Source organism: Harpia harpyja, chromosome 10 (genome assembly GCF_026419915.1).
Source record: "Harpia harpyja isolate bHarHar1 chromosome 10, bHarHar1 primary haplotype, whole genome shotgun sequence".
Taxonomy (NCBI): domain Eukaryota; kingdom Metazoa; phylum Chordata; class Aves; order Accipitriformes; family Accipitridae; genus Harpia; species Harpia harpyja.
Window position 1 is genome coordinate 22,794,700 of NC_068949.1, and position 25,152 is coordinate 22,819,851.

General features: G+C 41.0%; 1 protein-coding gene across 11 annotated transcripts in view; it reads left to right on the plus strand.

Moving 5' to 3' along the window:
* Positions 1-25,152, plus strand: part of NDST2 (N-deacetylase and N-sulfotransferase 2) — a 140,851-nt gene that overhangs the window by 79,862 nt on the left and 35,837 nt on the right. For 5 of the 11 annotated variants that reach the window (XM_052799538.1, XM_052799537.1, XM_052799539.1 and 2 more), the window contains one exon: positions 8,137-8,197. The exons of 1 other annotated variant lie outside the window; for it this stretch is intronic. The gene's annotated coding sequence lies outside the window, so the exon portion shown is untranslated. Of the gene's footprint in view, positions 1-1,661; positions 1,963-4,234; positions 4,422-7,225; positions 7,281-7,562; positions 7,645-8,136; positions 8,198-16,993; positions 17,113-19,682; positions 19,895-25,152 lie in introns of those variants that run through there. 5 more of the 11 variants (XM_052799542.1, XM_052799543.1, XM_052799544.1 and 2 more) reach the window with 5 other exon arrangements.

Genomic DNA, 25,152 nt, shown 5'->3' on the forward strand with positions numbered 1-25,152 from the left:
AAAAACCCAACCCTTTGCTGTGATTCATGTGTAATGCTTAGAGAGTTCCATGCAAAAAAAAAAATTATAACACTGTACAGCATGGTGTTTATATATGTAAATGTATGTACAAATACTGGCACAACATAATTTTAAATCCTGACCCTGTGCTTACTGAATTTTGTGGAAATATTTCTGATGGTTGTGACAAGTGTTAGATCAGATTCTCACGCTGACAGGTAAATGTGGTCTAAAACTCAAACCAAAGCTTCTGCTTTTGCATAATTTTTTTCTACCTGTCTTAAAATGGAGAAGAGTTGATTGAAAGTCTTAAAAAAAATTTGTCCTGCACACTGGACCCTGCTGTGTTTCATCTACTGAAACACTGTTTGATAGTATCCTACAGTGATAATATTCAATTGCCATGTTGCATGCTTTTTAAACTGACAGTTCATGTATTTTCTCTCTCAAGTAGTGGAAGAATATTGTTGGTCCCACAAGGGCATGGTAGGTCAAGGTTTTGGCTCAGTCTACTAGTCTAAAAGGCTTTGCACTTAGTGAAGCCATAAAGAAACCTCCAGCTGGCTGGATGCCTCTTCTAAAAACACAAGTGTGGCCTTATTCCGAAATGATGGTCAGGCGAATTTGTGTATGCCTCAATCTCTTGGGATGAGAGAGGAGTGGGAGGGGGGCCTTCACTGATGTTCCAGTGAAGCCAGGAAAGTCAGATGTTTGCATGAAAACACAGGGAATTTAATCACTAATTGACTCAGAATCACTGTGAAAGGGTAGAATAAGACAGGGGAAGAGAAAGAAAGAAGACAGCAGAGAGGTTTTAACTTGAGGTATGAAAAGAAATTAAGAAGGGAAGTAGAAATTTTCATTGCATTGCAAGCACAAAAGCTCCCTTAGCTGTTTATGTGAATTATGAAATTGTGGAGCTCCGTGCAGGGTTTTCCTTCCAGCAGCAGAGCACAGAGCTGAGTGCCTGCTTTGGGAGTGTTACGTACAGCTTTGCTTTAGTGCCTTTCTGGGTCAGTGACTCTCAAACAATGCCACACAGAGCTGCTTTAGTCGCACTTCCATGAGTCAATCTGTAAGTACTGACAATTCTCCCTGATCGTAACCCAGTGTCCTAGAGAATATGCAGGCTTTTTTGACTGCTAATCTCAAAGCATTTATGGTGTTCCTTGAACTCAGGTTGGTTGATCATGTATACCTTTTTCAGATGCTGTTCTTCCTGACAATTCAACCACAGTCAGATTGTTGACTTCAAAAGACCAAGTGAAAAGACGTGGCCAAGTCCTTGAACCTGTAGCATTGAAAGAATTGATACTCCTCTCTTCGCATTGTTCTGGTACTACTCTCTCAGTAGCCACAATCTGTAGCGTTGTCTCATGGAAAATAAGGAGAAAGAGAATTACTGGTTCATGCAAAGATTTTTTTCCAGGCATAATGAACAATAGGATCAAGCAGCTGCATCGTTTATTTTCTTTTAACATGGATGTCTGTACCAGGTTGTTTTACCTCTGCATCCCAGAAAATATAAAAGAAGAGGGATGGTAGGCAGAGTTAAAATAGTGTATTTAAGTATTCTTCCAAACAAGCTCATATGGTAGTGGAGGCTTCTGTGGATGGATCAGGTATCTATTTCCATTTGTGGGAAAGTTTGGTGACTATTTGAGCATTTATATAGTCAACCTCAGTGGCAATTGGGAGCCCCCAGGGAGGAGGCAACAGTCTGTTCAACATTTGTGTGTTCCTCACCAGCTGACTGCACCTGCAGCCTTTGCCCCCAGTAGCTGGGTATAGAAGCATTTTGGAAAGTAGCAGCAGTGAGGAGCAGAGCTTGAGAAAACTGTGTGGAAGGAGAAAGAAAGCTATCACACCTCAAAGTGTGGGAAAAATCCTGAAGATGCATGTCTGTTTCTGAGCATTGGCTAAGCTGGATTTGGGGCTGAACATTGGCTAAACACATGAAAGGTAATTGAGTAAGAAGTTTTGATGTCTTCTTTCCCCTCATCCCCCTGAAAGCATGACTTATTTTTACCTGTTTTCTCTGTTTCCATGTATGTAAATTTCCTTCCTCTCACCTTCTGAAAAAGGCAAAATGCACCTAATTAAACAGCTGCAGATACAGCCAATCTGCTAACAAGTCTTATTCTTTCACAATTTGGCTTCAAGATATCATATTTATTCTTCCAGATTTGGATTTCATTCAGCTATGTGCGTTTGCATCCAGGAAGCCCTATATCTGTAATTTTTATTTGGTTTATTGAATGGAGTATCTCTTCTCATTATGTGTCTTTTCTGTACAGCCAATTGTGCTATGGCCACTTACTGGGCATCTTGGAAGTTACTGCTATGAACCTCAAAGTGCATACAAGGAAAGCTGTTTAAACAGCACATTAGAACTGAATTATGGGCAAAACTCCATTTTCTTTATTGCAGTGTGTCTGTACAGTCATATCAAACATGTGTTTTATATCTTTTATTTGGGTATAGATTATTGGCTTTATTGGTTTTCCCCTTTATAAAAAATGAACAATGTTAAATTTAGTTTTAATTAGCTCCTTCCTGGGGGTTTATAACAACTTGGAATTGCCAATTCATAACATTGTAGGCACATTTGTGAGGTTAAGTGAGGAGCTGTTTATACTTTATTTTCCCCCCCCACATCACCTTAGATATTGGAGGAATCTCCTCTGCAATGCAGAGTGCACTTTGCTTTATGATAAAGGACAGAGATAAAAGTAAGCATAAGGAACCTGAAGAGGCAACACTGTCCAGATCAAATATTGACAATGATAAATGAAAAATGTAGAGAAGGAATTACATGGACTTAAAGTCAGCAGGCTTCTGACTTAATTTGCTTTATTTCATGGAGGAATAAAGTGAGAGAAATAAATGACCCTCTTCCACTTGAAATTCTCCATAGTAGCTGTCAACTTCACTGTAAATTGGGGGTCACCATTTAGGCACAAAGCCTTTACATAGCTTTCTGTTGACATTAAATTCATTCCTGTGGGATTTGGGCTCCTAGGTGTTTTCAGGCTGTCTGTCTGGAAACTAACATGATTGCCTTTCATTAATCTGGTTATTTGTTTGCTATTTTTTTTTTAATGCTATTTTTCTTAAGATAATGAGTGCTTTACGACTGGTCTAGGGGAGATAAGGCATTGCTTTGTCTGTGTGAGCCATGGTTTATTAGGACCAGGGAAAGACTAGTACCGAACTAGGTGTCTTTAGTTCTTTTGAGTGCTCTTAATTTTGAATGCTTTGGGGAGGAGTAGCCTAAACAAGCTATGAGCAGAATTGTTTAAATGATCTGAATGGGGTGAAAGGTTTAAATACAGTGCTTTGCTATTTTAACCCAGTAATTCAGAGAATGCTCAATGCTATCAATTTAATTACAGCATTGCTGTCAGGAGGCGGTGACTCTGTGGCAGGATGGAACTGACAGTCTTTAAAAATATATCTGTCTGATACATAAATCATAATTTTTCCTCCTTGAAGACCATTCTTTGCTCATTGAGAAACAGTCAGAAACAAGGGGGGGCGGGGAAGAGAGAACTGTAGCAATGGAAGTTCATCAGCTGAGAAAGCTGTTTCCTTCTTACCCGCGTGATGAGAGCAGAAAGCAAAAGAGAACAAGGAGAGATCTTTTCCTAATATTTTAGTTGTAGTCACTTCCCCTTTTTTTACAAATTTCTTCCCTTCTCACAAAGATGGCATGATTTTAGCTGCTAGGCTGCAGCATTGGGAAGAAGGTTGTTACTGATACCTTTTTCCCCATTGGCCTTGATGGCAATTGGTTTGGTTTTTTGCTTGTTGGGAGACGTACAGCTAGCTGATAGCAGAAGAGAAAAGGACAGAGGCAAAGGCAGATAGCATTACGGTTTTAACACTTCACTGCTTGCATTGGCCTTTCTGAAAACTGGAATGCTGGAGCAGTCAGGTTCATGGGCATTCCAGAGCAGCACAGTTGTGAGCAAGCAGAGTCATGCTGATGGCAGATCGGGTCTGGGCCACATACCCTCCATGCCATGAATAGGCTTATAGGGAGGAATCCTTTCCTTTGTTGTGTGCAGACAAGGGGATGCCACATAAGGACATGCAAGATCTGAAATAGGGCGTGGGCTAAATGATGAACCATGCTAAGCCATTATTGAACTGATGCTTCTCCTTCCTCAGATGGCTCTGCCGCCTTCTTCTGTTGTGAAAGCTTCTCTGGTGAATTACATTGCAGGCAACCCATCATACCAGAGGGAGGGGAGGAATTTAAGAGATCACTTCTAGAACTTTGAAAATGAGACTGCTTTCTCTTACCAGAAATATGAATTCACTTAAGAGCTTCACTGGGTCTCAGAAAGCATTTCCCTTCTCAGACCAGTTCTGCTGGATGCACATGAATGAGCCATAAAGGAGCTATATGTGTTAAGGTAATCTGTTTTGATGGCAAATGTCCTTGATTAACTATTTCAAGTATATCCTTGCTGCCTAGTTTCCATTTCTTTCACTTCCTTGGAGATCCTGACAGGGAACGCAGTTTTCTCCATAGTGCTTCTTTCTTGAGCATTTGCAGTTTCTGACAGTGACTTTTTCTGATAATTGTTCCTTGGTTTCACTCTTCCCCACATAGCTCTACGCCTCTTCTCTCCCCTTTCTCTATGTACCTTTTCCCCTTTTTTCCTGTTTTATTGCTGCAGTCCATCCATCCTTCCTCCCCGTACCCATTAAAAGTCACCCCTGTTTTTGCTCTCTATTGTCTTTGTGCAGCTTTGAACTTTAAAGCTACACAGCTCTTTCAGTGATGTTATAAAGTGTTTGTTATCCAGGAAGAAATGCAAACCTCAGGTGCCTGTGGTTTTTATTCTTTATTTTATTCTTTCACAGCAATTAACTAAAAATCTCCACCATTTACTAAGCAGGGCTTTCTCTTCATGTCCCTGTAAATCTTTTCACATTTTGACTGTATCAAACTACCTTCTGTGCTTTCCCAATGTATGCTTTATGATTATATATTCTCACTGTGCTTCTGATTTGGGCTTTTAAAGTTATTATTATTTTTAAACTGACTGCCATGTTTCTTTGGTGTAATTACTACAGAGACATATAGAGTAAAACTGTTGCCTGTCTAGTGTGACTTGGATTGTTTGCCCAGACTGAGGATAAGATCTTCATGGGAAAATATTTCTACTTGTTTGGGCTCCCGTGTGAATACTGTTCTAAGTGGACTCTGTTGTATTTGATTATTGTAAATATTAAGGTTTTTATGCTTAGGAAAACTAAGCACCCTTCTCATTTTCCTGAAAGCTATTTTATCTTGTAACGGTGAAGGGGACCACACACATGCTCTTGTATGTGCCCTGGGCATTCCAGGCAGCATCTGTTACACTCAGGTTTGGCCTTTTTTCTGGAGTAAAAAGTAAAGTGAAACTTCCAGTGTGGCTGGTGTTTAAAGAAATAAAAGTGTCGGGAATACAAATGTCATTGCTTATTAAATCTCCATACGGCACACACCCCTGACTAACAGGAGCTCCTGCAGGAGCCTGTGTGGCTGGCAAACAGGCTCCTGAGCTTTCCTACTCCACTGTTACGGCTGGTAAATTTGAAACTAAATACAAACACGGGAAAAGATATGAGGCTCCTACAGTTAATGACATCTTTCCAAATTCGCTCAATTGCGTGCTAGGCAGAGGTTCATTTCCATTAGTTAAGTGCTTTGATGCCTAGAGATGAAATGTGGTGTTGCCTTCTCTGTTAGCGTTTGGGAGGTGGTGTTTAGCAGCTGCTGATAATGGTGGTAATGTGCGCTTCGCGCTGAGGGTTTTCCAAACATAGAAATCTGTTTGCTTCTCATGGACAACATAGGCAGATGAGTATCTATGGAGGAGGGAAACGGGAAATTGTTAGGCAAGGTTTTTGCCACCTCACTTCGCTTTCTGTGGAAGTGACAGCATTGTCATCCCTTTAGTGTTGCTTTAAACCACTCCTTTTGTTTAAGGTTCTTCAAAATAAATCTTGCAGTGAATTCAGATTTGGCCAATTCCAGTCATATTCTACTGATGGAAGAATCTATCTGCTTGATAATATCACTCTGTTCTTTGTGTTTCGTCACTGGCTGCTTATCAATTATTGCATTGAGTTTAAATTCCTTGTTACCCCGTTCAACTAGTGTTAAAATTCTGCCTCCCCTCTTACCCTGCCCTGTTGTGTTTCTACTTCTATCAGTTGTGACATGCCTTAATGGAGAGCTGTGGAACTGCAAAGAGCATGAGTCTCTTTACATCACCGATACAACTGTTTCTGAGCTTCTGTAAGTGTGAGCAAGTTGCATTTTTAAAAGCTGAAGAGAAAATGATTTGTAATTCATGTTCCTCTCTGAGTGTCTCCCCCACGTTTGTGATCTGTTGATCCTTTTACTTTTTTCTGAGTCTGCTGTATTCTGGAAAGTAAAACCAACTAGACCGGAGTGATACTCCATCTTGATCCAAGTCACCACTTTGGTAATAGTTTGCATCAGAAAGTGCAAGATACTTTGCAGTGAAACATCAGGGGACAGCCAACCCCTATGGGAAACTTATATTAAATGCCATTAGTTGGATGTTGGTGTATCTGCTTGTGTGGGTCTTAATGACTACCATGGGGGTAGTGGTCATGTGAGAGTCTTATCTGCTGCCATCATATAAATTCTACTAATAATTAACCTCATAATTTGATTGTTTTTATCAGTGAGTTTCACTGGATTGTCACAGTTCTGTGAAAAACATTTCTTTAGGTGTCTGTTCCTTTTATAGTGACATCAAACATTCATCCCTTTTGTAGTTTAGTTGTTTTGCTGTTGAATCTGGCTGCTCTGATGTTTACCCTGGTGTGTTGGGCTCTGTGGAGGCCAGGCATGCAAGGCTTCTCGTTCTGCCTTCTCAAACTGTTCAGTGAAGAAACATAAGAATTATGGATCAAAATAAAAGAGGAAAGTTGTGTACTGAGGAAGGGTATGTGCTTTTTTCCTGAACTAATCTTTATCTAACCAGGAAAAAGGAAAAGAGAAAATTTTGCTCTTGTAAATTTGCGAGGAAGGCAGAGAGCTGGGTGCGCTTGGTTATATTTACAGGCAGCACAAGCGTGGCTCTTATTTGTTTACTAACTGGCTGTAGAAGTATTAAAGATTATTGGAACTCAAAGGTCAGAGTTTTTGCTGAATCGAGGTCTGTGTGAGCTGGAAAGCTACAGGAGAGTACTTGTGTATCTGAAACCCAGCTGATGTGGAAGAGCTGCCTTTAGAGGCTGTCCAACAGGTACAGTAAAATTAGCCTTTTAGCCCCAACCCTGTTCTAATCTGTGTCTTCCCCCAGGGTTTCGGTGACTCTGCTGAGACGCTCTCACTGGCAAGCTGCTCTGTGAGTGTGTGTCTTGGTGTGTACACACACAGAAGCTTCCTGAGCTTCAGTTAGCTTCACAAAGTACTTTCATCTGTGTGATCTCTAGCCAGGTAGAGGGGTGGAGGAAGGGCGTAACTCCGTCCTTCGGTGGTTTGGTTTTGTTTTGCAGTATACCTAATGGTTCTGACTCTTTTAAAGGCTTTGGCAATAAACTACACAGACTTTGTCACACAACTGAAGTTTTACTGAACTGATTTAGCTGCAGCCAGGACTAAAGAAGGTAGTGTCTTACGGTTTGCTTTGTTGGCTGTTTCAAAGGTAACGATATTCATGAAGAGATGTGAGAAATCCCATTAGGACTACGCTGGCATGTCCAGTTCTCTCAGCTCGTACTGCATTTGCTTGTTCTGTGAACTTTCTTTGTTCTTTGTGATTTACCTGTAAATCCAGGTTCCTGGTTTGTTGGTTGGGGTTTTTTTCCCCCTGCACTTGTAACTTCTCATCTCGCCCCACTCTTTCTCACTCTTGCACAATTGAGCCTGCTGCAGTGCAAGCCTACGTCATAGTCTAGTCAGTGCCAGCAAGGCTGTTGTCATGGCCTCGTTCTGTCCTCATGCCATGGCTAGTGTAATGTAATCATTACCTTGGTTCTGAAGAGCGAAGGTGCTCCTGCTAAGTAAACGTTTATGAACGCTGATGAAGGCTAACATTAGGGAAGAGAGAGAGAAGCACTGTTTGAAGTCTTGTTTCTTTTTTATTTATTTTAAAACAGAACATTGTTCCTGAGAGAAGCAGCTGATGAGTACTTTTGCTTCACCAGACTGTGATCAGAGGTAAGTGCAGAATCTTTTGCGTTTTTATGGGCTGACACCTCCAGATTTGGTATGGGGAAGAGCTTACTTAAGTCTGAGTGGTCTCATGTCAAAATAAGAGGCAAGGAGTCAGATAGGAGGAGGAGGAGGCTAGACTTGTATGCTGCAGTGTGAAGTTGCACTGCTTCCTCCCCTTAGAATGATTTGCAGAGGAGACAGTTCTATGTGTCTTGTCTTCAGTTGCACAGTTGTCAGCATGAAGTGGCAGATGAGTTAATTTGGATCAGAATGGAATTTCTGATGCAGTTCCTGAGTGAGATAGGACCAGGTGGTTGCTTATTGCTAAATATTACTTTATTTAAATGGAGTTGCTACTTCCATACTTTGTGGGCAAAACTGGGGGCAATATTCAGTATCCATTAACTCTGCCTTTGAAAAGGAATGGGAAGGATGTGAACTAAAAAGCTTTTAAAGTTTCAGATTTTGCATTTCACAGAATCTCTGACCTGTGCATAACAGCTGTAAAATCCCTTTGGGAATGACTATATTTACGTTGCTCCCAGCACAGTGGAACTATATTCATGACTTATACCCACCGGAAATATCATAAATGTAATTAAAAATAGAAATATTTGGTTGGTCTAAATTCTGTGCTGAAGGAAAGGGCTCCTACTTTTTTTCCCTCAGTTTTGTCTGGATGAATAGGGAGGGAAGGTAATTCTTGTGGAGTTTATTTAGGACATATGTTTGAATACTGCACTTTAATGTAGCAAAAAAAGCACTGGTCCTCTCAAGGTGCCTGATGCAAAACTTGCAGAGGTTCAGGCTCCTGTGACATTTATGGATTTCAGGTGCTGCAATACTTGCAAAAAGGCTAATCCCATCTTAAGAGTGGAAGTTCCTACAGTCAGTGCCTTAGAGGAGGGATGATGGGGTTAAGTCTTGCCTCCACTGAAAGGTTCCTAGATTCTTTGCTTGTAAAGAACAGAGATGATTTGGGTTTGTGTGTGTGCTGGACAAGTCTGGTTGAAATACTTTTTCATGCCTGAAGAGTGTTCTCAGTTATACGGATATCTCAGATTGCTTTATAAAAACAGACCATTATGGCTTCAGCTGTGTGGAAAATCAGAGGGCAAAAAAGAGAGGATGGAACGGTCCATTCCTTATGCAAGTAGACTGGGTTTATAAAAAGGAAATTGCGGGAGCTAGTACTTAATGCTGCGTTCCAGTGTACAGAAATTCAGGTGGTGAGGAAAGGTGGACATGCTAAAATGAGGACTCTCCGAGCCCTACTCATGCTACAGCTCTAAACTTCCTCTGTCTGTCAACTGGAAACTGAACTTTAACCCTAATTTTCCCAGAAAACCATAGATGAGTCTGATACTGTTGCCCAAATGAAAGATTTCTTCCAGGACCAGTCTCCATGCAGCTCGCACTTTCTTTTGGCAGCCCCTTCCCAGACCCATTCACACTGCAGCTCTGTGCTTTCTCTCAACCATAACCCTGAGTTTCCTGGAGACACATAGATAAGGGTCCTCAGGCATTGGTCAGATAAAAGGATTTTGGAGGGTTGGAAAAGAGGTAGAACCTATCTAGCTGGTGTGCCCCTGTTTTGACAGCTCCTTCTTCGGGTGTGATTCAAATAGTAAATCTTCTCTCCTGTAAACTTTTTGTTATCAATTTTGCAGGTGTAACTTTCAGAGACTAGTAAAGGAGCAAAAATAACTTGAAACATGTGATAAAGGTTTTTCTACTTGCAATACATTGTTGTGAGGAGTAGAGTGGCAATAGAAGCCGGGCTACTTTTGCAAACTCAAAAGAGTAGAAACAGAATACATTAAACAAAAATTTGTGATGGAGTAGAATGAGTGTAATGGCTACGTTAGCATTCTGTCCAGTTTGAATAGTTGTGTAATTCCAGAGACACTTGGTCTGATATTCATATGAGAAATCGATAAATATTTATAAGTGAGAGAGTGAAAAATATTAATATAATAATATATTCTACTAATGCCTATTTATCTGACATCATGGCTAGAACAGCAAAGGGAGAAGAATGTTTGATTTCAGGTACAGCCACAGTAAGTCACCACTGGACCTTTGATTTCATTGACATAAAGGCTAGGAAATGGGGAAAGATAGCAAAAATGTAGAAATGATAGTAGATGGAAAGGAGACCATGCAGTAGAATACATAGTCAGGTAGGCCATGCAGAACCCATTTCAGTGTACATGAAAGTAGAGTTTTTGGAAACTGTAAGTTATAGTTACTAATTTAAAAGTGGACTTTGGGCTTTCCTGGTGCTAACCCATGATTAGTTCATCCTTAGCAATACTTACTTATTGGTTAATAATGTTTTAATATTTCCTGCAATGAGATGCCTGTGCCAATAATATCCCACAGTTAAATTACAGAAAAATGAACAGAGCAAGCCACAAAATGCCTGCAGCTTACTTTTCTTGAAACCTTTATTTTCCTGTGAGATATCTCAACTCTATTCAGTTGTAGCAGAAGTAGAGGGACAAATAACTCCTTTTCTCTTCAGTTATGTTTTATCTTTTTCTGGTTCCTAACTGTCTATTTTGTTCTGTCAGTTGGTTCTAATAAGGACTTGTCTACCAGGTGTTTCTTTGCAGTCACCAGTTCTTCATCTCCTTGCCTGGGGCAGGTTATAGTAACCAGTTCCTCTGAAACTGGTGGAATTGATCTAATCATATCAGTGAGGTCCTGTCATTGAAGCATCTCCAGAAGTATGCTGGTTTACTAAGATGGTGTGTCTTCAGGACATCATGCCACATTTACGCAACAGAGATGAATTCTAGTGCTTGGACAGGATTTCGTCTTAAACATTTTAATTAGTTTATTGGACTGAAGTTCAAGAGAACTGGCAAGTTAGTGGTGGATCTTTGCCAGTTATAATTCACATCATTTTTAAGGATTGGCTGTTGCTGAAGATGAGCCTGTTGAGTATTAAAGATGAATGCAAAAATGAAATAACTGTCTCAGATTGTAGGCACTACTAAGTGTAAAGGCTGTGTAAGGCTAGCAACCTGCATAGCAACACCTACTAACCTCAATATCCTTTCCTCCATATAAGCTTACTTTATTCCCAAGTGGGCTTTGGAGATCTTCTGTGAGATAAGAAATGTGAGCACAGCTAAACAGAGGCAAAAAATTAATTACAAAGCAGAAGGGCATGACTTAGAGTGCTCTGGCATGGGCACGTTCCTCTCTTCTGAATGTATCATCTATTTGTCAATTGAATGGCTTAACTCTGGCCATTTTCACCCTTCTCACCGTGCATTTTAAATGAATACAATTTTATGGTTGGGGAATGCTGTGTTCAATACATCAAGAGCTTTTTTTCTACTTTAACGTGGAAGAGGAAAAGTAGCACATTACCATTAAGTTTTCTCTTGTAAATGCAAACACATGTTCTTCCTTTCTTTCACCTTCTTCCACAAAATGATTCATGGGCTTATATATTACAAAACTCTGTTAGTCTCTGAGATTGTATTTACTGTATCTGGCATTAAAGCCGTTGATCCAAGGCCCTTGCCAAACTGCCAAGGGCTGTACTAAGGCCATGCTTAAAGGCTTGGAAATCAACTTAGGTTGTGATTATGGACAACTTGGAGGGCTTCCCAGAAATGACCTGTCCAGTCAACAGTTACAAGAGATGAATATTGTTTCCATTGATTTTTGAATCTATTCCTGCAACCACTATGCACCAGTGTCTTGTCAGGGCCCAGCAAGGGCCAGGAGCTGAGGCAAGCCAGGAGGCAAGGGTGGCCCCAGTGCATCCTTAAATCTTTTCCTATCCCTTCTGTGGCTGCTAAAGAGAATGAGAAGTTTTCCTTCCTCACTTGGTGATCCCCAGAAAAATCTGCTTTGTGTCCAAGTATCTTCTTGAGAAGAGCTAAGGTAATCTAGGTTCTTTATCAATATTTGGGTGAGGAAGGATGGAGGAGCTCAAATATAACTTTTTTCAGGTTAGTGCAGCATTAAAGTACCTCAGTAGTGACCGATCTTTCCTAGTATTTTCCCAGTGAAATTTACACATAAACATGTTTGGTCTTCACTGGCTCCAGTGAGAGTTTCAAGATTTGTGGGTCTGGCTACACCATATCCTGTGTGTTGTCTCTACCTGTAAAATGTGGTAAAGTGAATCAGTGAAATGGTGGGCAGAGCGCTGGGGGACAAGATCGGTGCATAGAGGAGACTGGTGTGTGTGTGAGACTGAAGAACTGGGTGAGAAATTCTTGTTTGGCACATTCCTGTAAACCACGCTAGATTTGTTATGTGTTTCTGTCTGGAGGTTAAGAATTGTTCAGGGATAGCACTATCAATGCTATCGTGCCATGGTGGCTTACAAATAAGCCTTGATCAAGAAAATTTTTCAAAGAATGTAAACTAAACAAACATATGTCTTGCTATGTCTTGGTAGTTCAGAACCATTTAGGTCCCGTCTGTTTCTCAAGTGCAATCAGTGTAAATAGCATCCTAAACCTGAGGTATTTTGAAAAATGTGTAACAGAAAAGCATATGTCCTTTTGATGTGGCAGGGCGTGAAAAATGTGTTTTGCCTAGCCATTTAAAGTCATTGTAAAGGTCCAAGTAAACGCCTTGTAGTATAGCCCAATGAATGAGAGATATCAGAGAGGATTATCGAGTGTCTTTTGGGGTATGAAGCCAGGATTTCAATACAGGTCTGTTAGCAGATTTGCTTGGACAGTGAGATTTTGCTCATTTTTAATTTAACTTTTCAAGATTGGTTTATTTACAAACTAAGACCACTTATTTAAAACATATTTACCTTGATACCATATATACCCTTTTAAGCTACTGATACAAAGCACAGCAAGAGGTTTCAGTCTAGCCAACATCCTGGAAATTATGCCATTACACACTATGACCCTGGTAAGGAGGAAATACTGCAAATACTGTTAATGTTTCTGTAACAACCACCATTCTTACTTTGGGTATAGAGACTCTAAAAGGCCCCTCTCTCCAAATAGTTGGTTCTGGTTTTCAGATGGGTTTTCCAGATTATGAGTATTGGAAGTAGATGAAAGATACAGGCTGGTCCAGAAATGCTGCAGCGGGCACATGATTCCAGCCAGTGGCAGAAGAGAGACTTTTTTCTGAATCATGACTAGACATTTTGAGTTTGCTTTTGTTTTCCTGGGCATTACCCTAACAAAAGTTACTTCTAGAATCTGTTTGAGTTCACAGATCTACAAAAAATGTCTAATAAAGATATTGACACCCTGACAGTGAATTAAAGCTACTGATGATTGGCTTGATTTTCTTGGTTACCATTCCTTGGACCCCTCAGAAATAGTCTGCTGATCCTGGTGGAAAACCTCTGCTCTGGTGTTGTATAATTCTGCAGCTGTGCCTCTGCTCTCACTACAATGATTAAAATACATTGAGTAGTGAATACAGAGATCACGTAATGGCGGTGTTAGAAAGGCCTTATTGTATATCATAGCCAGCACAGGGAATGTTATTGAGACCTACATGATTATCCCAGTCTTCGTGACTGGGAAAGCTGTCTGGGAAGGGGAGGCTGTACTTAACAATGTGCAGCAGTAGAGGCTGTCTCTTAACTGGTAGCAACAACCAACATTTCTCCCTTTATTTCCAGGGCTCTTTGGAGACAGTCACCACGAAGAGATACTGAGCAGAACTACAGTTTGCGTCATGCGAGGGCAGCTAGGACTGACTGTTTAGGAAAATGTCACTGAAATCTCACTGTAACTACCTGCTAGCACGAGGACATAGTTGACGTACTTGCCTCTTAAGTGATGCTTAGCAGCAATTGAGCTAAATTTTTCTCTGCTTGCCATTGATCTGGGGGACAGCATGGAATAGTTCTGGGAGTTGGTGGGGAGTGGGAAAGTGCAGGAGGTTTGGGTAGGGAGCATGGAGGAGAGGAAATTTAGCCTTTAAGAGAGATACTGAAGTTGTGACTTTAGTCAGTGAGCAGAAGTTAATTGTCTTCATATACATGGAGCAGCAGTAATTCTTCTCTCTAACATTTCCTAAGTGAATAAATTTAAAAAGACTAAGACTGGAGAAAAAATGTATCAAGTGTATGGTGAAAACTCATCATGAAGATCTTCGTTATTCTAAAAATCAGTTCTATGTTGTGTGGAGTGAGGGTTATCTGTCGTCTCTGTGATTAGTGGAGTATCGAGAGATTTCCAACACCTGCTTTTTGCATACTACAGCTTGAATGGAAAGGGTTTGTTTACTGGTATAGACAGGAGCTGGAAGCTAAAAATTTAAATGGTTTTTGGTTATGTATAAATGAACATTTTTGTCAGCATCATCTATCTGCAGTTCACAAAGAGGCTTGCAAACTTGCAGTGCTGCATTGTAGCATGACATGTATGTGAGATTTTTTTGAACAAGGCAGAATAGAGAGTTGTCTCCTCTGTTAGATGTGGAAACCACATTTTTCAAAGGTACTCAACATCCATTTAACTTTTGTTGATTGATTAGGACAGCAGCACTGGATTCATGTGTGTAATCCTTATCCCTCAGCACCTCGTCTTTTATTCACCGCTTAGCAATAAATATCTTACTGTGTCTATGCTTTTCTTTCTGAAAGACTTCAGTGCTTTTTTCAGTTTTCATATTAGATAAATGAATAAATAATTTGCTATGTTTTTGTAATGTATCTTCTAGGATTAAACAACACTGAGCAAATCATTGTGCCATTACAGGACAGAAAGAATACATAATAGTATGCCCATTCTGAATTAGTTTTATTGTTAATTCAAAAGGAAAATAATCTACTCATAATAAACAATTTAAAAATTTTTCTACCTTAGCTTCCGGGGCTTGTTCCTGTCCTGTTGGAGCAATGAGCCAGTAGAAAATACCTTTGGGACGGACCTTACTGCACTTACTGCAGCCAGCTGGTCAATGTAACTGTGACATTCTGCAAAAGGAGGTTAAGTCTTAGTAGGTAACCCCAAGAGCCTGATAATTGACCCTTGTTTCTGATTTTAGTTTTTAGCTTGTTATTGTCAGGATAACATTTTAAGGAGGTGCTTTGTTCGCTTTATAACAGATAGCACCTGAATCACTGAGATTCAGGCCCCTTTCAGAGTGCTCTCTAATACCCTGTAACATTCCATCGCATTAAGTTTTCACTGTCTTATTACAGAAGTGTTTGCTGTGCGATGTCAGCTCCTGTTAAAATAACTCCTCTAGAGATGTATGCTAGTGTGTCATCCTGTCTGAAAACCCTCTTCTCCCAAACCCTGACTGGGAAAGGATACAACTTTGAGCATACCTAGGGCATTGCATCTTCAGAGAGCAGAGTATGCTGCTGTGGTCAGAAGTGCCTCCTTTCTGGCCAGCCTCTCCGCTCCTCTAGGACACCATTTTCTAATACATTTTAAAGTAGAGAGCCCCTCCTGTGCCAGTCTTCCAGCGGTATAAAAAGAGTTTAGCTCCCCCATCACCACTGCGACCAAACATGCTTAGATAGGGACAGAACATATCTTAGATTTATGTATTTGTTCTTTTAACATGTTAATTTTTTATTTGTGGTGCACAAGAAGGTGATTTTTCTGTGTCCCTTTGCAGATCTGTTCCAGCCTCCAGATTCCAATAATAGTGTCTGAGTATACTTAGCTGGTGTGCTGTTGGGTTGGTTTGCCCCCCGCCCCCCGATAATGAGATCAGTTCACTGAGTGAAACTGCAAGCCACAGTAGGGCAAGAGAAGCAATTTACTGCTGTTGAATACATTTTCTGAGTGTAGTTTCCTTCAGCTTGTCAGTCTGGAGGCATCCATAAACCCGTGACAGCTTCAGAAGATGAACTCCGGCAGCAAACTGTCAGGGTGCCAGGCACTGCTGTCTGTGGGCTCCCTTCTCCCCCCTTGCCTGCCCGCTTGCCCTCCCTCTGCCTGCCTGCCTCTCTCTTCTCTCTCCCTCCTCTTCCCTCCTGCTCCCCGCCTCCGTCTACCTTATTGATGTGGGTTTAGGTGCTGCTGTTCTCTGTGGCGGTACCTTTTTGGTTTCCTCCTTGATCCTCTTGCCACTAGAACAAAAGGAGAACTGGCTGCCCGTGGTGCAGCACCTGCCCCTGAAGCCTGGCGAGCGAAGGGGAGGAAAGCAGGTGCTCTGCATCCCTGGCTGCCTGCGCCAGCAGTGAGCTTGTTCAGTCACTTCGCTAGAAATGCCTTTGAACTGCTGCCAGATCCCATTGTCAGCCGTGCAAATGGAGTTCAACGCCCTGCCATGATTAGATGCGCGCTCTGTAAGAGGAGGAAGGAATGGAGCTGTATCCCCACCCTGAAGGAGCATCTCAAATCTGTCCTGTGCCATGATAATCTGAGTACTGGACCATGCTTCTCTGCCTTCCTCTGCACACCGCCTTCCTTACTTTTCTTTCATTGTTCCTGGGATTTCAGGGAGTGATATGGAAGCTTTTCAGAGAGGAGCTGCAAGGCAAGATAGTTTCTGGGGAGAAGAGGGCTGTACTTTTGGACTGTTTATGTGGGACTGTGCTTTGGCCACCACCCACCTGTAGCTGCAGTATGATATACCAGCTAGTGGTTAATAGTGCTTATGCTCAGCAGTGATGTGCTCTTTTTTAGCATGAATTTATTTACATTTTTCTATTTGTCTGCACTTACAATTCCAGCATCCTTAGGTTCACAAAATGATCTGAGAGATTTTGGCAACGCTGAGTGAAGGAAAGGCAGCCGCTGCTAATCATGGTTCAGCCATCTACCAACTGTGCAGCCCAGCTGCCCTTCTCCAGAAAGGCCAGCTCACTTTATATATGATTTTTGTGAAGAGCAGCTCTCAGGCTTTCTTGCTTTCCCTTTGGCTCCATGTCTTTCCTTGGGTTGCTGACTGTCAGACCCCTTTTGAGAGAGTAACTTCACTTGAGGATTTCGCTTTTGAAGGTAGGAATTGCAATCTTTGTGCTTATCTTTGCTATTCCTTATCTAATTGTTACCTAGGTTGTTACAAGAAAACATTGTTTTCTTTCATGCCTTGTTATTTGACTGCTCGTTAACCAGTCATCATCTGCAATGACAATGCTTTGAGAGGAGGATGGAGGAGCTGCTCTTCAGTGACCGCATTAGGCAGTGCAGTAAGTGGAGTTGGCAGGGCTTATATCTCGCACTGATATGCCTGCAACGTTCCTTGCTCATTAAGCTCTTTGTTAGTTCCTTCTCCTCCTCCTCCCTCTGCTCTCCCTTTCCCTCCCTGAGAGGATGTCTCTGCATCTAACCTTGCTGCTGGGTTAAATTCAGGTTCTGAAACGTGCCAGAGGAGGATGAAATCTGGCCTTTGAGGAGCTGGTGGCTCAGGAATGCACTTGAATAGTACAAGGAAGCTGGTTATAGTTGTTTGCCTTTGCCTAGGCTACTGCTCATGCTGCACTATAAATAGATACTCCCTTGACCCTTCATAGTCGCTTTATGTCTTGGGTATCTGACTGGAAGATGAACAGGTATCAGCAGTATTGGCAACTGATGAAATAATTGTAAACATTAGAGCCATTAGAGATAGAACATTTTTAAAAATCAGATGATGTCTGGTATGTTCCCTGAGGACTAATGCAACCACATTTTCTAGTGGTTTGTCACACAGCAATCTAAATTCTCATTTGCATCTCAAGAGCAAAGCTAGTTGTGCTAAGTTAATATTTAGCATCCTGAAAGCTTAGAAGTGGAAATTTTTGTAGGTATTCTTTTTCCTTTCACCAGAAACTAGTAAAAGAAGACCCTTTGATTAACAATGTGTTTGATTTCCATTTTTTAGTTCCTTGGGAAATAAGATTCACTTGGAACACTGAGGATTTTCTGATCATTAAGAAATTTCTTGATCCTCAAGCTGAGATGTAACCACCATTCTCCTGGTCAAGGCACATTAAACAGAATTTTGGCCTTTAAATATGTTCTTTAATTAACCAGTCAAGTTCATGCTGATAGTACGGATGCTTCCACAATGCGGCCAAACACTGCAGATGTAGGAAGCAAGAGCTTGGCCTGGAGCACAGACCAGAAACTTCTCACAGGGCCTCTTCTCTCAAGGGTCTTTGTTTTTTCCTCTTACAGTAACGAATGTAGTCAGATGGTTAGGCTGCTTTGTAAGTAACTGTGTAGATGTAGCTCCTGCTGTCTAAAACCTTCCCTCTACAATGTGTCTATATGGAAGAGGAGACACAATTTTCAGTTCCGTTCTCCACCCTCCCTCTTCACTCCCCAGCTTCAGCTCACAAAGGATGAGGAAGAGTGGTGGTCTCTGCCTAAGTGATGTCATATGTTTCAGGTGAGTTAAAATTACAGTGTAATTTTTTCCATATTATATTAGGGCCTGGCCTGGCCTTTCCACAGGCCATTCGATTCAAGAATCGCAAAGACATAATGAAAAGGTATATGTAGACAGGAGTGTTTAACCAACACGGAGCTGAAGAAACCTGTCAAAGGTTGACCTGCTGCTAACTCCAGGATTCTAGGGTCTTACCTCACTGCTGGAATTGTCAGACAACCTCCTATGTGGCTTTTCTGCTTTGAAGATTTGAAAGAAATTACTAAAAAAATACAAATGATCTTTCAATAAAAACGTTCTCCATTGTTTTAAACCATCTGGAAATGATGTCTCAGGTCTATTCACCTTCAATGAAATACAATGAAAAGTCATTAACCCCACTGCTGTCCTTCATCATGAAACAACCATTTTATGCATTCAGTAAAATGCTATAGCATGTCAGAGGCATGTTGTGAGTGGATGCAGCCATTTGCTTGAAACCACAATTAAGGTTCGGTTGCACAAGCTCCCGTTCAGCCTGGTGTTACAGCTTCAGTCTGTATAGATGTGTCTCTGTTGTCATACCTCATTCCACACACCTGGACCCTGCTGAAGTTTTCTACTAGCAGGCTGAAGTGCCACCTGTAGCGCAGAGCTGGACTGGAGCAGGTACTTGAGTAGTTATCACTCTGTAGGGTGCCTGTTTTCTGATGCTTCATGATAGAGTCACCTAGTGCAGTAAAAGCACTTGGGTGTGTTTGAAAGCTGGGAACCTCATTTTAATCTCTGAAACACTCTAAAAAAGGTGATGGATTCAATAAGATTGTTTCAAGACAGGCAATTGGTAGTGCTCATTTATAAAAAATGTTGCTGGAAAATAGGAGGGGAAAGAGGTTGAGAAGGAAACTCTGCACACTAAGACTGCTTACACACGTTAGGATGGGCCCAGGCATGAAGCGAAAGGAAAACTCGGGGCTCTTCATTATCTAATACTCCCTTAGGGCAATAACAAACTCAGTATAGAGCCAGGAAGCCAGGCCCAGGGGCTGGCGGAGAGAGAACACACGTTGTTCTCAGAATATGGCTGGCACTGGAATCTTTCACTGCAAATTTGAAGCCATCTTTAATGCAAAATATTCCTCAAAGGGATTTGTTTTTGTTGCTTACCATTTCAAAAGCTGCTTTCAATCCAGTGTGATGCCTTCTTCCGAACAAAAGGTTGTAAAGTTAGGTATTGTACAACAAAGGAAGCACAATCTTGCTTTTTCATGCCCCCATATATGAGCTGACGTTATGCAGAGACCCTCCTTTTTGGAGCTGAAAAAGACCAAATGGAGAAGTTCACCTCTCTCTGCTTGAGCGTGTTGTAGCTTTTCAGCCTTTCTGTGGTGCTTAGTGGCCACTCCATATTGTGTGCTTCGTTTCAGAGTAAGTAATCATTTTTATACTGAAAATTCAAGTGCAGAATATATTTGTGTAAAGACCAAATGTTTTTCCTGGGGGTGTGGGGGTGTGGGGAATGTGGGAGAGCACGACACAGACCTCCAGTGTCTCCCACTGATACTTGTACAGTTGTTCTAGTTTAGATTTCTCTAAGGAGCGGGGAATAGAAGTTAAGGTGTCTCTTCTGAAGTGGTAGGGTACTTAGGGGTTGGTTTCGTGGCGTTGGTTCAGCCTGCATACATTAAATTGGTTGATAGATGTTAGTCTGTTTAGAATCGTGAAGGAAAGTGGACCTCTCTCTAAAAGAGTAGAGGACTCAAATATCTCCTCTTATTTGTATTCCTAGCATTTGCAGAGTCCAAAGTGATTCTTCATATAAGCAATTTGACCTAAAATAAATTCACTCTCTTCCCCCTTCCCAATAAATTAAATGCCATTGCCAGTAGTTTAACCTCTGAGGTGGCCCTTGCTGAATGAGCGTGGTTCCCCTGTTTGACGGAAATAGCTGCAGTGAAGAAAAAGAAATGTATGGGAGCCTGGCAAATGCAGTGGAGAGGAAGAAAATTTTCACCCCTTCCATGGAGCTGTCAGCAAACCAAGCTGAGTTATGATCCTTCTGCTATTTGAGAATTGCTAGAGGATTTTTCACCTTCTGACTGTCTCAAATCTCATTCTCTGGGGTGTTTGCAGTAGAGCAGTTAAGCAGTGGCAATCCCACCCTTATCGCTGTTTTGAAGTTTGTGTTTTACCCAGGTAACATCAGGATACCAATTCATTGATATGTTCACAAAGTGCTGTTGAGGCATTGGTGCTCAGCATCCTTATGTAATGTGATTCTCATTTTACAGATGGGGTTCAGGAAATGGGTAACCATATCAAGTTAAAAGTGAAATAAAGGACTGAACTCAGGCTTACTCTCAAATTCTCTAGCTTTTAGGATGATTGATGTCTAGCTCCCTCCCAGAGGGTACATGAAGAGCTCTCACTGTCTCAAAGATGGTCTTTGAACCTATTTCTGATGCTTGTGGACCCGTGCACAGAGGGAAGTTGAAGATTTTAATATCCCCACCCTGTCTCATCTCCCATGATAAAGCTGCTCTTCCTTCTCTAACTGTGCGAGGAGAGAAGTAAGCCAAAAAGAGCGCTGAAATTTCCTCGGCAGTTCCCAGCATTGGTCTCCTGAACATGGAGCCCTTGCTTGTGGCTCAGCTGTGGAGTCTTCCTTTCTGAATGCTCTGGAAAATCAGTATCTGGATGAGAGAACAAAATTGGATCCTCAGTTTACGTGTGCAGGAATGAGTTAGAAAACAGTCCTCTGTCTTAACTCTGGAGGAACCGAATAAGGGTAGCATATGGCTTGATAACCCCTACACACGCCCCTTGTCACTGCTTACATAGAGTTACCTGTTGGCACTGCTGTCAAGGGACTGCCTCACTGAGCAGAGGGACTCGGGGATTGAAACAGAGCGCCATGTTGGTGGGTTTCCTGGAGCTGGAATGACCAGTGCATTTGTCAAACTGGCAGCCCTGTGTGGCCAAGGAGGAGAAGGATGTGCAGGTCTGCTCTCTGGCCAGGGCAGGGGGGATGCTGGTGAATTTGTACATTTACCCGTGCCCCCCTCAGCTGAGAAGGGAGTCAGGCAGCAAAGCCAGCACCTGGCGAGCGCAGAGGAGGCTGGGTTGCATCCAGCAGCAGGCAGCTGCCTCACGATGCTGCCTGGTCATGTCAAATTGGTTGAGAAAAATACAGGCAGGCAAGAGGGAATATGGGCAAAAATAAGCATAAAAGCACTGGGGCAGGATTCTTGCTACAGGTGGCAGGTTTCTTGCTACAGGTACCAAGATGTCAGCAGGTCCTTTGGTGCGGTTTCCGTTAACACTTGCAGTCGCAGATGTCCTGCAAGCCACTTAACACTTCATGGGAGAGTGAGGACAAAGTCAAAGCGATTGAAATGATTGCAGAAACACTAGCCCAGATTCATAATGAAGACTGAATTTTACAATTCAAGTAGAAGCTTTGTTTCTTTGTTGTGTAAGAAAACAGAGCATGTCTTCCAAAAAGCTGTAATCTTTATATTCCAGCTACCAAATTAATTCTGTGAGAGTTAAGTAGACCAAATAATTAGAGTTAAAATTAATTTGTGTATTTAACTTTAATGTCTAAAATTTTAAAAGATGTTTATCATTGTGTGGTTTTTTTAGTAACATAATTATAGCTCTTCAAAGTTGCTGCATAGCTAAAAATTATTTAAATCTTGTGTTTTGGCTACAATGAAGAAGATAAGAAAATTCAGAGTTTGGATATCCAGACTGCTTTTGCTCTCCTGTTTGCAGCAATGTTGAGTATAAAAAGAAAAAATCTTGTCTGGAAGTATAGTGTTAATCTAATCTGGGGCTACTAAAAAGCATTAATTATTTAGTTACAGTGTTGCTGCAAAGTCGAGTTTAAATTACTTGAATGCTCTAAATGCGGTTGTTTCTCTCCCATCACATCTGTGCACAAGATTTTAGTGTTAAGTGATCTGAAAACTATATCTGTTACTTCACTGAGATCAATTAGCACATTGGTACTTGAGATTTCAACATTAATGATGAAATTTCAGGATTTATAATGTTTTATTGTGAGTGTTCTTTAATGTAGGTAATCTACACTGTCAGCTAGCTAATACCGCTTTTGTCTCTTTATGGGAAACAGTTTACAATTGAAAGGGTAGAAAGCACTGTAAGAATGTAGTTGAGGCAACTTTCCTGCCTAATGCAGTCCTTGCCTTCTTTTTCTCCCAAATGCTTCTCTTTGGACAAAGGGAAGGGATGAATGCAGTTAGACAATACTGCAAGCGTATTAGATTTTCACAACCAAACCAGCAGAGTGGCTTTAGTCAGGATATGAATGAAATAATGCTGTGGTGTGTCTGGAATATTGCAAGACATGGTGAATTTTAGACTTCCAGACTGTATGAGCCCTCCTCCGTCAGCAGTTAATACATAAGCTGTAAGCATGCTAGTGTATTTCTGCTGGAACTTGTCTTTGAAGATGAGTTCTTAAGCCTTTTAGATTCTGCTTCTTTTGATTATTAAAGAATCTATGTTTTTTAAAAGTAGGCAAGCTAGACCTAATGTATCGGGCAAATTCTGTCTTTAGGCGCTATGTTTCTGCCTCCTTAAGCAATGTGAGCTGTCATTTTCTCCAACTCCCCTCTGACTCCCTGTGCACTCCTCCCTTTATCTCTTCCTCCTACTCTCAGCTTTGCATTTTGTTTCATGCTGCCTCCTATTCCTGGAATAGTCTCCCAGTCCCTGTTGCCAAATCCTCCCGCCCTCTCTCTGCTCTTGTGAACCTGTTTCTTCCAGCAATCATTCCCAAGTTGTTTACTTGACTAATTGTCTCTCTGTATGCTTTCTGTCCTGTATCTGTTGTTGTGGATCACATTTCTTAATGTGAGAGAGTACTTACGGCACGATAAAGGAGTGTATTTGCCACCGTTTTGTTGAGCATTGTTTGTGTTAACTCTTTATACAATGATTAGTAATAAATTCCCCTTCCCATTTTGAGTGCAGGATTTTTCACTTAGTTCACTATTTTCTGTATGCTATTAAAGAGCAGCCATGTTTTATCTTAAGGTAATTTCTGGGCTGTGGAAGATTAGTGTCTGTATTACAGCAAGTGCCATCAGCTAGACTGTCTGTATAGGCAAAGTTCAGCTGTGTTTGTCAACTTGCATGAAATGGTGGTAGAAAACACAGGGCTCTGGGCAAATCTGGTGGTGCTCAGTAATATTACTGTCATTGCATAGCTTCACTGCAGTGGTAATTGTGGTGCTGTGGCTGTTATTTTCCTGACATGGACAAGCTCCCAGAGGCATGCATGGAGTTGTATCTGTTTACTGTTTATAAAGCATTTTTGTGTCCTTGTTTGTGGAACAAGTCTTACCACAAAAACATTGCAGAAAAGCACAAGACCCACCATATTAGTAGAACTATGTGTTGGTAAGTGGTTATGTTGTTGTATGCAAGTGGTGGATCAAGTTACAGCGTTTTTTGCAATGCATTTCATAGGCTGAATACCTTCTGCCAGGTTAGACCGAGAAGTGGGTTCTCTTTCCTGCTGAACACCTCACCATACAAGCTGATGAACGTTTCTACCTGGAGAGAATTTCACTTTTCTGGCAATTCTGTTCTTTCCATTCCAACTGAGACAAGGCACTCTGATCATTGATTTTTTAAAAAGTTATTGAGATTTTCTGTTTTCAGTTCAGTTATTTGAATCAAGCTGAAGATTTATTAAGAGAGAAACTCTGAAAACATTAATGTTGCTTTAGACTAAGTTTCATAATAAACAGTGTTCTGAATACTTCTGTTTTCTTAAGTCCCACTTCTGATAATATATGACCTCATATCTTACTGCTATGTGTAAAACAATAATAGTTTCATAATTGTTTAATCCTATGAATACTTATACAAGCTTGCAAAATGGCACACAAGACTAACCTCATTAATTTTGACTTGAAGGTTAAGCATATGTTTTTCCATTATCAGAAACTAAAAGTGAACTTCAAAACTAAATTTCTTCATGGAAAAAACAATTTCTTACTTCCAAACATAAATCGTTCCCATGATAATAATGGAAAATGAATCCAATTTTCAGTAGCTGAATGCATTTTATTGGGGAATTTTACTACCTGTAAGTTTGGGAAAAAAGTCTCCAAGATAGCTTAGTCTCCAAAACCCATAGTTGTGCACCTTAGAGTTTTCGGTACCCAGATCCCTTTTGTCTTCAGCTGCAGTCCTCAATGGAAACATACATTTTGCTCAAAATTCTTGAGCTTTCCTGACAAAACTTCAGTTGTATCAGAGAGTAGATTTGATTGCAAATATGGCAGCTTTTGTTCCTGAGTTTGTCTGTACTGTTAATTACGATGTTATTGAGGTCCTGGACTTACTTTGCATGAAGGAGTGTTTTAAAGATGCAGCTTCATAGTAGAAAAAAATTCTACTTGTAATCAGTTTACTAATTAAAAATGTAAGAATGTAGCACCCACTTTAGCAATTAAGTCTATAAAATGGGAGGAAGACTAAGAACTAGTGGCATGTAATTACAGTACAGTTTAAAATTAATTAATACATTTGAGATGCATGTCTTCAAATAACAAGTTTCTCTGTGTTGATTGTCTAAAAACAAGGTTTCTACAAGGGGGAACAAGGTAGTGTTGAAATTCTTGTTTAAAAATGGTAGCGAGCATGGC